General features: G+C 40.5%; 1 pseudogene; it reads left to right on the top strand.

Annotated features, from left to right (window-relative positions):
- LOC148138433 (uncharacterized) overlaps nt 1–12,460 on the top strand; it is a 35,345-nt pseudogene extending 22,885 nt beyond the window's left edge.
- The last annotated feature ends 255 nt before the right edge of the window (nt 12,461–12,715 follow it).

Below are 12,715 nucleotides of genomic sequence, written 5' to 3'. Positions count from 1 at the left end.
ATATCATTTTGAACAAACAAAGTATGACAACAGGTTTATTTTAGAGATATGATATCATTGAGATTTTCCTCTGTAATTGAATACCCTAAAGACTAGATTAATCTGAACCTATCAGGAATCAAAGTTAATTTCAATTTATGTTCAAATGAAAATACTTGCATTGTTCCATATCCTAACAATGCCATACATATCTAAATATCTTCTGATATTTTTTTCGTGAATGCCATACATATCTAAATATCTTCTGATATTTTTTTCGTAGAACCCTTAATTTTGCTGAGGTTATCCATTCATTCAGTACCTCATGCTGTCGAGCTCCTTGAGAGCTGTTCTACTGCACCCTGTTGTCCCATTGTTGTTCTTGTTCATTCAGTTTTCCAACACATTTGGGAAATTCTATCTGTGAACGAGCACTCTAATGCAGAATTTGAAGCTGATACTGATCATATCAAGAATTGGAACTGATGCTCAGACAAATACGAGAAAAGAAACTAATTCGGAATCTGCCCTTCAGAATTACAGAATGACAGAATCACATAGAGCAGAAATAGCTGGGCAGCCCATCATGTTTGTCCCACCGAAATTATACTGAATCCACATTCATCCTATTTTTCAGCACTTGGCCCGTAGGCGTGAATGTTATGACATTTCAACTGTTCATCAAGTATTGTTTAAAGGTTGAGAGGTTTCCCGTCTCAACTACCCTCCCAGTCAGTGCCCTTCCATCCTCGAGGAGAGAAGTGTTTTCCTCATGCTCCCCCCTAAGCATTTCAGTCTAAAATTATCCCGCCTTGTTATTGGACATTCAACAATTGGAAAACAACTACTGTTTATCCGCACTGCCCATGCCCCACATAATATTATATACCCCGATTCCTGCTCTAAAGAAAGCAGCCCTAGCTTATGAACCACCCTCTTCACAGCTGCATTGTGACACCCCCAGCAACATTCATGGAGAATCTCCTTTGCACTTCCTCCAGTCCAATCACATCCATCCTCTGGGTTCAGTGAGAACTGCACACAATTCTCCAACTCTGGCTGAAACAAAGTCCTGATTGATTCTGTTTTTTTGAAGTGGGAACCACGAGGTAGATGAATACTGTGCAATAACCATTTGCTGCATGGACTTAATCAAGATCTTTGATAAGGTATCGTATGGGTAGGTTGTTAAGTAACGTTAAATCTCATGGGATCCTTGAGAGCTCGCCAACTGGATACAAAATTGGCTTGATGGTAGGAAGTGTTATGAAGGTGTAGAGGTACTGAACCTTTAAGGGAGTTGAAAAGCTAACAAAACAACCTGATAGAGCATAAAGTGTTCTGAACAAGGTGACAATGTAACACGTGGTCGACACAAATAGAGCAGATAAGTTGCCATGAGACAAAATGCAATTCAAATTCGGCCAATCAATTTAAATTATGTCCAAAGATACCAAACTCCAATCAAGTTTGAATTTAATATTTTAATAACATTAAAACCAATGAAACGATCTGATGTTTTAGGATATAAGACGGGACATTGTTGAACAGTTGAGAGAGAACTGGCACGGCCACTGCTCGCACAAGAGGTCTCTAAAAGGTGCCTGTCTGGGGAAGGGGTTTGCACAGCAGAACATCGAGGCCGACCTGGTGAGAATCTGCAAAGGAAAATCTACCAAGGAGATGCAGCAAAGCTAACGAGGTTTGAAACGGGATTTTATTTTGTAAATCTTTATCAGGACTTTTTAGTCAGACTAGTTTTGTAGAGTGGGAGGAAAATGATAAGTTTAAGATAAAGAAGTTGTAAACAGATGTTGGTTTCAATATTCTCTGTTCGACTTAAAGAATAAAGTTGCTAATTTTTACTTTAAATCGTGACATCTGGGATCGTTCTTTGCCTCTTGAATTTTAACAGGTTACAGCACGGGGTGAATCTTTTCTGTGTTGCTGGTTCAAATTAGCAGAAGGGTTTACCCCATGCCATAACAGTTTGGGGGCATTTGTGCACGATTTTAACAGGTTTAGACAGATCCGCGCTGGGATTTGGACAGATTTCAATAGATTTGGGGAGTGTGAAAACCCAATGGATTTAACTACTTGCAGGTTACTGTCCTAGATCTTTAAATAAAATGTGGGTGGGACAATTTGTTTAATTTCAATGACTTGTGGTTGGTTAAACGACAAGTGAGAGAAATAGCTCTTAGAATTGCCAAAAAAAATTCTGGAATTTGAAGATGCTTCTCAAATTTGCCAAGAAAGTTTTAAAAGTAAGAAAAAGGCCATACATTTAGAATTAGTAAAGAAGTTAGATTTGGGTTTGACCAAGGATTAAATTAAAGCGGAAATTATAAGGGAATTACTCAAACACTTCGGTGTATTAGAGAAAGAGATAATTGCAGTCGAGGTGGAAAAACTTTAATTACAATTGAGGAAAATGTTGTTAGGATATAAACAAAGACAGAGAAAAGGAAGAGAGAGAAGGAGAGAGAGAAGGAGTAAGAGAGAGAGAGAACCAAAAGAGAAAAAGATAAGTTTCTTAGCTGAACAAAGCAAGAGAGAGAGAGAGAGAGAGAGAGAGACGAAAGGGAGAGAGAAAGAGAGAGAGAGGATTAAGAAAGAGAGAGACCGTTCTTCACTGAGCAAAAGGAGAGAGAATTTGAACTTGAGAGGTTGCGACTTCGTCAGCAAACGCAAGTTACCAGGATGGAGATTAAAACAGATGATAGTGATATATACAAATATGTCAAAACTCTGCCGCATTTTGATCAGAAAGATGTCGAAACATTCTTTATTTCATTTGAAACGTTGTCTGGGAAGATGGAATAGTCCCATGTTTGTTAAGACTAAACTGGGAGGAGGAGCAAGTCATGTCAGATGAGGGATCAAGAGATTATGAAGAGGTCAAACACGCTATTTTAACTGCTTATGAATTGATACCAGAAGAATACAGACAGTGTTGCAGAAACAAAAAGAAGGATCCAGGTCAGACTTATGCCAAGTTCGAAAGAATTAAAAATATCCATTTTACAGATGGCTGCATGCTTTAAAAATAGAGGATATGTCAGGACTTACGGGAGGCTATTCTGCAGGAGGAGTTTAAAAATTCTCTACCAGAAATGTTAAGAATTCACGTGGAGAACAGAAAGGTCAGGAAGTGAGAAGGGCAGCAAGATTAGCAGATGGATACATGTTGGTGCATAAGTCAAGCTTCCGGCCAGAATCTTGTACTGTGAGATACAGACGTTGGGAGAAGTGAAGATCCTACACTGCAAAACCATGAGAAGAGAGCACTGGTAAGAATTTACCACAGGACAAAAAAAGAAGCCAAAGAGGGTGGACAGGAGTTGAAAGGCCTCAGGTGTTTCCACTGTGGTAAAGTGGGACACATAAAGTCACAGTGCTGGTTGTTGAAGAAAGGCACTGTGGGAAAAGATGTGGTAAAATAAGCTAAGCCAGTAGCATTAGTGAAAGTACAAAAGGAAACCCCAAGAAGAGCCGAGGAGCTGCAGGAGAGTGCACAGTCTGGGCAGGGGCTGGGTATGGAGTTAGTATCTGATCTCTACAACGAATTCACCTCTGTGGGTAAAGTTTACTCAGAAAGAACAAGGGGGAGTAGAACAAGAAGTTATGATTTTGAGAGATACATAATCTAACCAATCGCTGATAGTAAGAGATGAGTGAATATGCACCCTTTCTGAACTGTTCCACGAGAGTGTGGCAATTTGTGGAATAGGTGGAGAGAAATTTAGCGTTCCCCTATGTTAGATCTATTTTGAAGTGCCAACTGAAGACTGGGTAATTTGCAGTAGGAGTGATTGACAGAGTGTCAGTTCCAGGAATCCAGTTTGTTCTTGGGAAAGATTTGGCAGGGTCCAAGGTGGTCCCTTGATGAGGAGAAGCCCAAGGAAGAGCAAGAAACTGAGGAGTTAAAACAGAAATATCCTGGCATTTCCCCAGACTGTGTGGGAACCAGCTCCCACTTTCATAAATCACAGCACCAAGTAAAAACTAAAGAGAAAGCTGAAGGAGTTGAGGTTCAGTTAGCGGATATCATGTTTGATGAAATGGTTCAGGAAAAAAAAAACCTGAACAGGTAGAGGGTCAGACAGATGTGTTTAGGCCTGAAAGGCTAAGGGACTTGCAACAGGAGAACAAGATGAAAAAAAAAATTATATATGTGGATGTGTAATCTAAAAAGGATGCAGCGAATAATTCTGAGGATTTTTATTTGAAAGATAGAATCCTAAGACGAAAATGGAGACCATGGCAGGTTCGTACAGAAGAGCAATGGGCCGAAGTGCACCAGATTGTGTTGCTGGTAGCATATAGACAGGATGTGTTACGGATAGCAGATGGACTACCAGTAGGACGTCACCGAGGGGTATAAAAGACTCAGGCTCAGATACAAAATAATTTTTATTGGCCTGGAATGCACAAGGGTGTGGTTCCCTTCAGCTGTATGTGTTGTTAATGCCAAATGGTAGGTAAACCACAGGTGGTAATAAAAACAGCAGCTTTGTTGCCAATTCCCACATTTGAAGAACCTTTCATGCGGGTTATAACCTGTATCAGGCATGCCATGTGAAGATATTGAATAAGTGTTAGACTGGAGAGAAAAAACTGGAGAAACACGTGTTATTTACTGCCCCGCAGAGTGAGGAATCAAATCCAGATGGTGTGGATTTTTATATGTATTAAAATGTTTTAAATATGAAGAAATCCTTAAGGAGTGGGATTGGTTATTGATATATCTGTCTCAGGAACAAAGAACACAGTTGGAAGATTTGTCACTGAATATGAGGATATATGTAAGAGTCAGATAGACAGGGCGAATGCTGTTGTACATGAAGTAGACGTAGGGAATACTGTTCTGATAAAATAACAGTCCTACTGGCTTAATTCTCTCAAAGGCAGACAGGTCCAGAAGGAGGTGGAGGCCGTGCTCAATGACAATTTCAAAGAACCAAGCCAGAGCAAGGGGAATTCGCCGATTGTCTTGGTTCTCAATGCAGACGGGACTCAACGGCATTGCATAGATTATCGGAAGGTCAATGCTGTTACAAAATCAAACTCATGTCCAATTCCGAGATTGGAAAACTGTATCGAGAAAGTCCAACAAGCCAGTTATAATCACCGATTTGGACTTACTGCGGGGTTACTGGCAATTACCTTTATCAGAGACAACAAAGGAAATGTTTGCGTTTGTCACCCCAATGAGCTATATCAGCTTAAAGTGAGGCCTTTTGTAATGAAGAACACACCCGCCGCATTTCAAACACTCATGAACAGAGTGTGCCTGGGTTAACAAACTGTGCAGTCTATTTGGAAGATGTAGCGATCTTTAGTCAGCACTGGAAATATCACATGGTACAGTTGGCCGAGCCCTTAGAATGACGCTGAGAAGCAAAACTCGGAATATACTTAAACAAAACTGAATTCGTGAAAGCAATGCTGACATTTTTGGGATGCATCATCGGTCAGAGAAGATTGAACACACAGAACACAAAAACGAAGGCCATCGAGGAATTTCCATGACCAACCTCGAAGAAAGAGATGCTTGGTTTTCTGGGACTCAGTGGATTCTATTGGAAGTTTGTTCCATACTTCAGCAATGTAGTGGCACCGCTGATAGATTTGCTGAAGAAGAACACAGAGTGTCACTGGACAGAACAATTCCAGGACGCATTCAACCATTTGAAAGCAATATTAACTACCAAACCAGTTCAGCTACACCAAACCTTTCGAAATCCTTCAAAGTTGTCATTGATGCTACTAACAGGATTTGTAGCTGTACTCCTGCATGAAAATGAGGATGGGATTGAACTGCCAATTGGTTACTTTTTGAAGAAACTCAACATCCACCAGAGGAAATACTCCACGATCGAAAATGAACTGTTGAATTTGGTACTGGCCTTACAGCATTTTAATATGCATGTCACAAATGACGTGTCAGAGTTGGTTGTGTGCAAGGATCATCGTCCCCTTACATTCTTCGAGTGCTTTAAAGACAACAGCATAAGACTATTTCACTGGAGTCTTATGTTACAGACTTTCAATTTACAAATCGTGCATATTGCTGGTCGTAAGAATGTCATCGCAAATGCGTTATAATGGATTTAGCTGATAAAGTATAGATGTGATTGGTATCTATTCAATGTTTTATATATATGCGGGAAGCAGTTAAAATCAACTTAGATTAAAGTCATATGTATGTTGTATTAATGTGGCGAAGGGATAGAGAAAAAAAGATGCCATGTTTTCATTATGAAGACTCTTTTTTTTTGTTTAGGGGACGGTGGTATGAAGGTTTAGATGTGTGCTGTACCTTGAAGAAAGAGAGGAAGCTGGCAAGGACTGACTGAAAGCACAGAGTGTGCTGAACAATTTAAAAAGGGAACATTTGCTTGAAACAAATAACTGGAGTTGCGTTGCCAGGGAACAAAAACAAATTCAAATTTGTCCAATCCGTTTAAATTATGCCTCAGATATCAAAATCCAATCCAATTTGAATTTTACTCATGATTTGGAAATGCCGTTGTTGGACTGATGTGTACAAAGTTAAACATTACACAACACCAGGTTATAGTGTAACAGGTTTAGTTGGAAGCACACTAGCTTTCGGAGCGACACTCCTTCATCAGGTAATAATGGAGGACTCGATCGTAACACAGAGTTTATAGCAAAAACTTACAGTGTGATGTAACTGAAATTATCCATAAAGAAATTGATTGTATGTTAAGCCTTTCATGTGTTCGAATACAGTAATAGTTTCACTTCTTTCATGTGTAAATCACAAAACCTTTTTTTTCAAGTTGCATTCGCAGGTTAGCTGTTCACAGTGGTGATAGCTAGACAATATGTTGACGGTGTTGGCCACCTGTGTTCTCTGTCTATGCCATTATGTTTAGATTGATTCTAATCTAAAAAGTGAGATAACAAAGTTTTAAATAAATTCATGCAGATTTTGAGCTCAGAGTTCTACATGAATGCATTCAGTTTTTGAGCAAAGTACAATGTAAGTCTGCAAGTACAAATTCACCCCACAAAATATATGTGTGCATGTGGGTCTTTGTCTGTCTGTGTGTGTGTGTGTGTCTGTCTGGGGTGGGACTTGTGAATGTGAGAAAGTGTGTGTGTGTGTCTGTAGTGAGTGCAGAGGGTCTTAAGTCTGTGAGGGAGTGCATGCGTGAGTGTGGGAGTGTGTGTGTCTATAAGGGTGTGTGTGGGTGTCTGTGTGCGCGTCTGTGCGTACCTGTGTCCGTGTGTATGTGAGAGTGTGTATGTGTAGGAATATCTGTGTGTGTGTGTAGTGCAATGGTGATCACCTGTAATGTGACATGAACCCAATGTCCCGGTTGAGGCCCTCCCTATGGGTACCGAACTTAGCTTTCAGCCTCTGCTCGGCCACTTTTCTCTGCTGCCTGTCCAGAAGTCCACCTTGGAGGATGGTCACTCGAAGGTCTGAGGCTGAATGTCTTGCACCACTGAAGTGTTCCCCAATTGGGAGGGAACCCTCCTGTCTGTTGATTGTTGTGCGCTGCCCATTCATCCATTGACGAAGCCTTTGCTCAGTTTCCCCAATGTACCATGCCTCCGGGCATCCTGGTCTGCAACGTATAAGATAGACAACGTTGGTTGAGTCACATGAGTACTTGCCATGTACAAGGTGGGAGGTGTTCCCATGCCTAATAGTGATGTCTAGCTCTCTGAATGGTACCTGTCAATAAGAAACGTTGTGCAAGAGAAGACGGAAGAAAAGACGACTCGGGAAAATACAGAGGAAAATCTACAATGCTGGCTAGTTTTGAAACATGATTTCTTTTGTAAATCTTAATTCAGTTTTTTAAAAAAATTGGACCAGTATTGTAGAGTGAAAGGTGAAAGATAGATTTAAGAGAAGTGAGTTGTCAATAGCTATTGCTGTAAGGTTCTCTGTGGGACTTAAAGAATAAAATTGTTAGTTTTTACTTCAAATAGTCACATCTGGGATAAATCTTTGCCTCTTGAAATGTAAAAGTTTATGGCACACGGTCAGCTTCTGTGTGTCTGGTTTACATTCGCAGAGGGGTTTATCCCGTGTTGTAACAACTGATAAATTTCAGCCCTGTCTCATGGGCGGTTGAGCCATAGGCTTGATGTGACGGGGAATTTGGTGACACCGGGATCACTGATTGGCAATCCAATTGTCTTGTACCATAGGCTCTCACAAAGTCAAAGAGCCATGGAGGTTGATAGCATGGAAACAGACCCTTCAGCCCAACATTTCCATGCCCTCTAGTCTGAGACTTTCCTATCATGGGGACAAGCGCTTGGCTGTCAACTTTCTCCACGCCTCTCATATTTTACTCCAATAATCCTTTGATTTAGTGACTTGACCTTTGGGGATGGGTGGACAGACAGGGATTGTTCCTGCTGGAGTTCAGACGAGTTAAGTATCACCTGATCAATGTCTATAATGTCCTCTCATGATCTGGATATGGTGGATGGGCAATGGATGTTTCTCCTTGTTGGTGAGTTCAGACTGTGGGCACGGTTTGAACATTAATGGGGCGGGGGTCACCCTGTTTGGACACAGATGAGAATTTAGTTTTTAGGGCTGTGTAACTTTGGAACTGATTGTCCCCATCCCATCACTTTCTGGGACAACGAATATATTTAAGTTACAGGTAGATGTATTCCCTTGCATAATAAGAATCTAACGTTACTCTGGGACGATGGGTATGGTGAATTCTGAAATGGTGGAGTCAGTTCCAGCACGCAAGTGACCGACTCAATTCCAGTTTCATGTGTTTCTGTGTAATAATTCGATATCTGAATTTTTATTATTATGGTTAATAGCAGTAATTTTGAACCCTGTTATTTTACATTTGTGTGTGTATATTAGCGGGAGAGTGAGTGTGTGTGTATTTCTAATGGTGTTCCTAAGTATGTTGATGTGAGACTGTGCCTGTCTGCCTGCATGTGTCCATCCGAGTGCACAGTCTGAGTGTCGATGATCCCATGGTGTAACTGTCCATAACCCCAACCTGTCTCTGCCCCAGTAATAATACACAAAACATACAGACCACTGTACAATCAAACATACTCTCACAGTCTCTCACACTCGATGCCACTGCTCTCACTGTATCACACACAGTCACTGACTCTGAAACACCCACATACTCTCTCAAACTCAATTTCCTGCTCTCAGTCTCTCATACTTTGCAGCGAAAACCCTCACACTCACACCCCCTCACTCTTATTCAGTCACTCTCATTAAATGACAGAGTGCACTGTCGGCACACGCGTACACACACACAATGCACATTCTTGTCCTTGCTCACTCAAACACTCACACAGATGTAATCACATGCTCTTACACACTATCACACACCCTTGTGCAGAGACACATTGTCACACATGCACACAGTTTAATCTGATCAACCATATGGTCAAATATCTTGACTGAAGAGTCAATAACAAGGGGCACACTTATAAAGTGAAAGGCAGGAGTTTTCAAAGTGAATTTGAAGATTATGTTCCCACCAGAGAGCGGTGGGACCCTGGAATTCACTGTGTGAGTGGGTAATTGAGATGGGAAACTTCCCAAACTTTAAAAAGCACCTGGTTGGTCACATGTTGCAGTCAAGGCTCTCGGCCTAGTGTGGAACATGGGATTTGTTTCGGGATGAGTGTTCTATTGGTGGCAGAGACTTGTTGGATAGAATGTCCTCTCCTGTACGGTATTAATCGATGATTCTATGATATCACATTCTCAACATTCTCAACTGGATGGAAGCATTCTATACATTCACTGCAAATTTCCTTGTTTGATTCTCTCCGTTCTGCTCTGTTAGATTCCCGTTTCCAAATGTCCACTTGAACAGTTTCGATTATCTGGGAGGGGAATCTTGAGCCTGACCGAGCTGGATGAATTTCCTGTTTTAATCTGACACACAGGGATTGCAGAAATCTAAATAATCCTTTGCATTCAAAGTTCCTTTGAAACTGTATGTGTGTGTGTATGTGTGTGTGCGTGCGTGTGCATGTGCTTACATGGATGTGTGTGCGAGTGTCTGCATGTGTGCACATCACCACGCTGTCTGGACAGTTTATCCTTCACACGATGTTAGAGTATTTCCTGTGCGCTGTTAGAGTTAACGATAATGCTAGATTTTGTGCAACGCCAGGAATATGAGTAGGTGCCAATCAAGAGTAATCTTACATAACAGTTCCCATCAATGCTAATGACGTTACACAATGCATTGTACTGTGAGGAAATTAACAGCAGATCAGTATCATTATATTACACTGTCATTCGTAGACTAAACAATATTATTAAATAACATTTTATTGAAGATTTTCTTAAATAAGCATCATTCCACAACAGCAATGATGAGTGGAATGATCTATCCAGCCTTCACAAAATATTCCTACACTTTGGGTTCATCTTCCCTTCCTCTGGGGAACACGCACACACAGACACACACAGACACACACAGACACTCAAAGAAGCTCTAACGTTTGGGAATTCATGGCCTGAGCTTTGTAATTAACCACCTGATGAACCAGCCACGCTGAGGTAGAAAGCCATCCCTTGTTTGCTAATGGACTGGCACTAATTGTTTTGACACAGTTATTATATGGTCTCATTTAATCTGAGGGAGAGATGGCTTGATTTATAAAGGAGGTGAAATTAATGACCTCAGATGGATTTCACAAGAAGCCAGATAATGTAAGGGTTTTTTTTTATTCTTCATGGAACTTTGGTTAGAATTCTCCAAATAAAGAACATTTACTATCCTCTTATTGCAGCCTTTGGTGTTCTTGGTAAGACAATGTTATTTTTCTTCTTGGACAGTGAATGTCATGGTGTTCATGGAACAGATTTTAGTAATAATCCTCACAGCAGAGTCACTTATCCATCAGGAGGAACTGGGAAAGACAGACTCAGTGATGCACATTTATTGAGCAGCTCCTCCAGGATAGGTATCAGCAAAGAAAATCAATTCTTGGATGCTCATGCAACGATTGTGTCCAAACAGAATGTTTTACTGGAATCAAGAAATATTTAGCAATTATCTAGAATTAATTTCTAGAATATATTTCTGCCAAGAGTAGGCCTCGCCTGAAGGTGATATATAAAAGGCCATATTGGAGCGACAGCCCCAGGCAACGCTTGAAATTATTCAGCTGGGGTCATAGGCAAACTAGAAAAAGAAATCAGGGCAGACAGCGTGATTGAAATCACAGTGATAGTTCTCACTGTGCAGTAGTTTAATTTGAACTTCTGACAACAGATTGTTACAAACCGGGAAATTGCAAAGAAGATAGGGAACCACACAGACATATCCAATGTGGCAGGATTAACACAGAGAATGATTTTACAAACAGCATTATAAAGTTTATTGGAAGAGCACAGACTTTAAATTTTCAATGTTGTTTTGACCTCAAAATGTCAGTCCGTTCATCTACATTATACACAAATCTTTGGGAAACTCGCAGTAAACTCACCTCCAACTATTTCCCAAACATTTCCGTGATATTTCTTTATGGAATCCGACTTCTAATCTCTTCTCTTTCATTCTTACAGCAAACCTACTGACCATCGTCAATCTCTCCAGTGGAAATTATGCACTTTCTAAATGTATCTTGCCTTACATAATTGCCATGGTAACTACAGATTTCCTGGTGACATTTTTTAATGTAATTGTGTATCATATTTTGAATTATCACTTTCCACATTCATTTCTATCCTATAATGCTGTTTGTAAATTCATTCTCTGTGTTAATCCTGCCACATTGGATATGTCTGTGTGGTTCACTATCTTCTTTGCAATTTACCGGTTTGTAACAATCTGTTGTCAGAAGTTCAAATTAAACTACTGCACAGTGAGAACTATCACTGTGATTTCAATCACGCTGTCTGCCCTGATTTCTTTTTCTGGTTTGCCTATGACCCCAGCTGAATAATTTCAAGCGTTGCCTGGGGCTGTCGCTCCAATATGGCCTTTTATATATCGCCTTCAGGCGAGGCCTACTCTTGGCAGAAATTTATTTTAGCTGCATGGCTGCCTTTTTGTTTGATATTATTGCTTAACTCTTTGACATTCCAGCGTATTTTAGTGACCAGCAATGTATGGAGCGCACTGTGGGGTCTCAGAAAAGAGAATAGCACTGACCCTGAGATGAAAAGCAGAAGGAAATCCATCGTGTTACTGCTCAGTGTATCAGGCAGTTTTGTCCTATTATGGCTAACAGCAGTCGTTAACTTTTTAACCAGCGAGCTCACAACAACAGCGTATTACCGAGGTGATAACACAGCTCCAACATATTTTGCCACTGAATCTGGGTACATTCTCATGAGTTCCTGTACAAACCCACGTATTTATACAACTAAAAAACCAAATTAAGGGAAGAGATGACGAAGATGATGAAATATCCTTTCCTTTTGATATTGACGTTGGTTAAGAAAAAAGTTAAACGAAACCTTTCTTCATAAACTAAGTAAATATCAGCCCGTGTTCTCACTCAGAACAGCCTATTCTGATGTGGCTGAGGATTGCACTTGTGAATATTAAATGTTCTTAAAATACTTTTTTTTTCATGCTGTACACCGGCTCATTTCTCAGGGGGAAATAGTCGTCATGGTCTTTATCCTCTGTTCAGTCAAATCATTATCACTGTTTTACCTGCCAGGGGCTAACATCACAACGACCTATTTTCATTCAGCAGCATCGCTGTTTTAATCCTGAAC

The sequence above is a fragment of the Chiloscyllium plagiosum genome, unplaced genomic scaffold, assembly GCF_037043375.1.
Source record: "Chiloscyllium plagiosum isolate Xiang-an unplaced genomic scaffold, Cpla_swu_hap1 HiC_scaffold_40, whole genome shotgun sequence".
Lineage (NCBI taxonomy): Eukaryota > Metazoa > Chordata > Chondrichthyes > Orectolobiformes > Hemiscylliidae > Chiloscyllium > Chiloscyllium plagiosum.
Note: the sequence above shows the minus strand (reverse complement) of the source record. Positions and strands in the feature narration are given on the sequence as shown.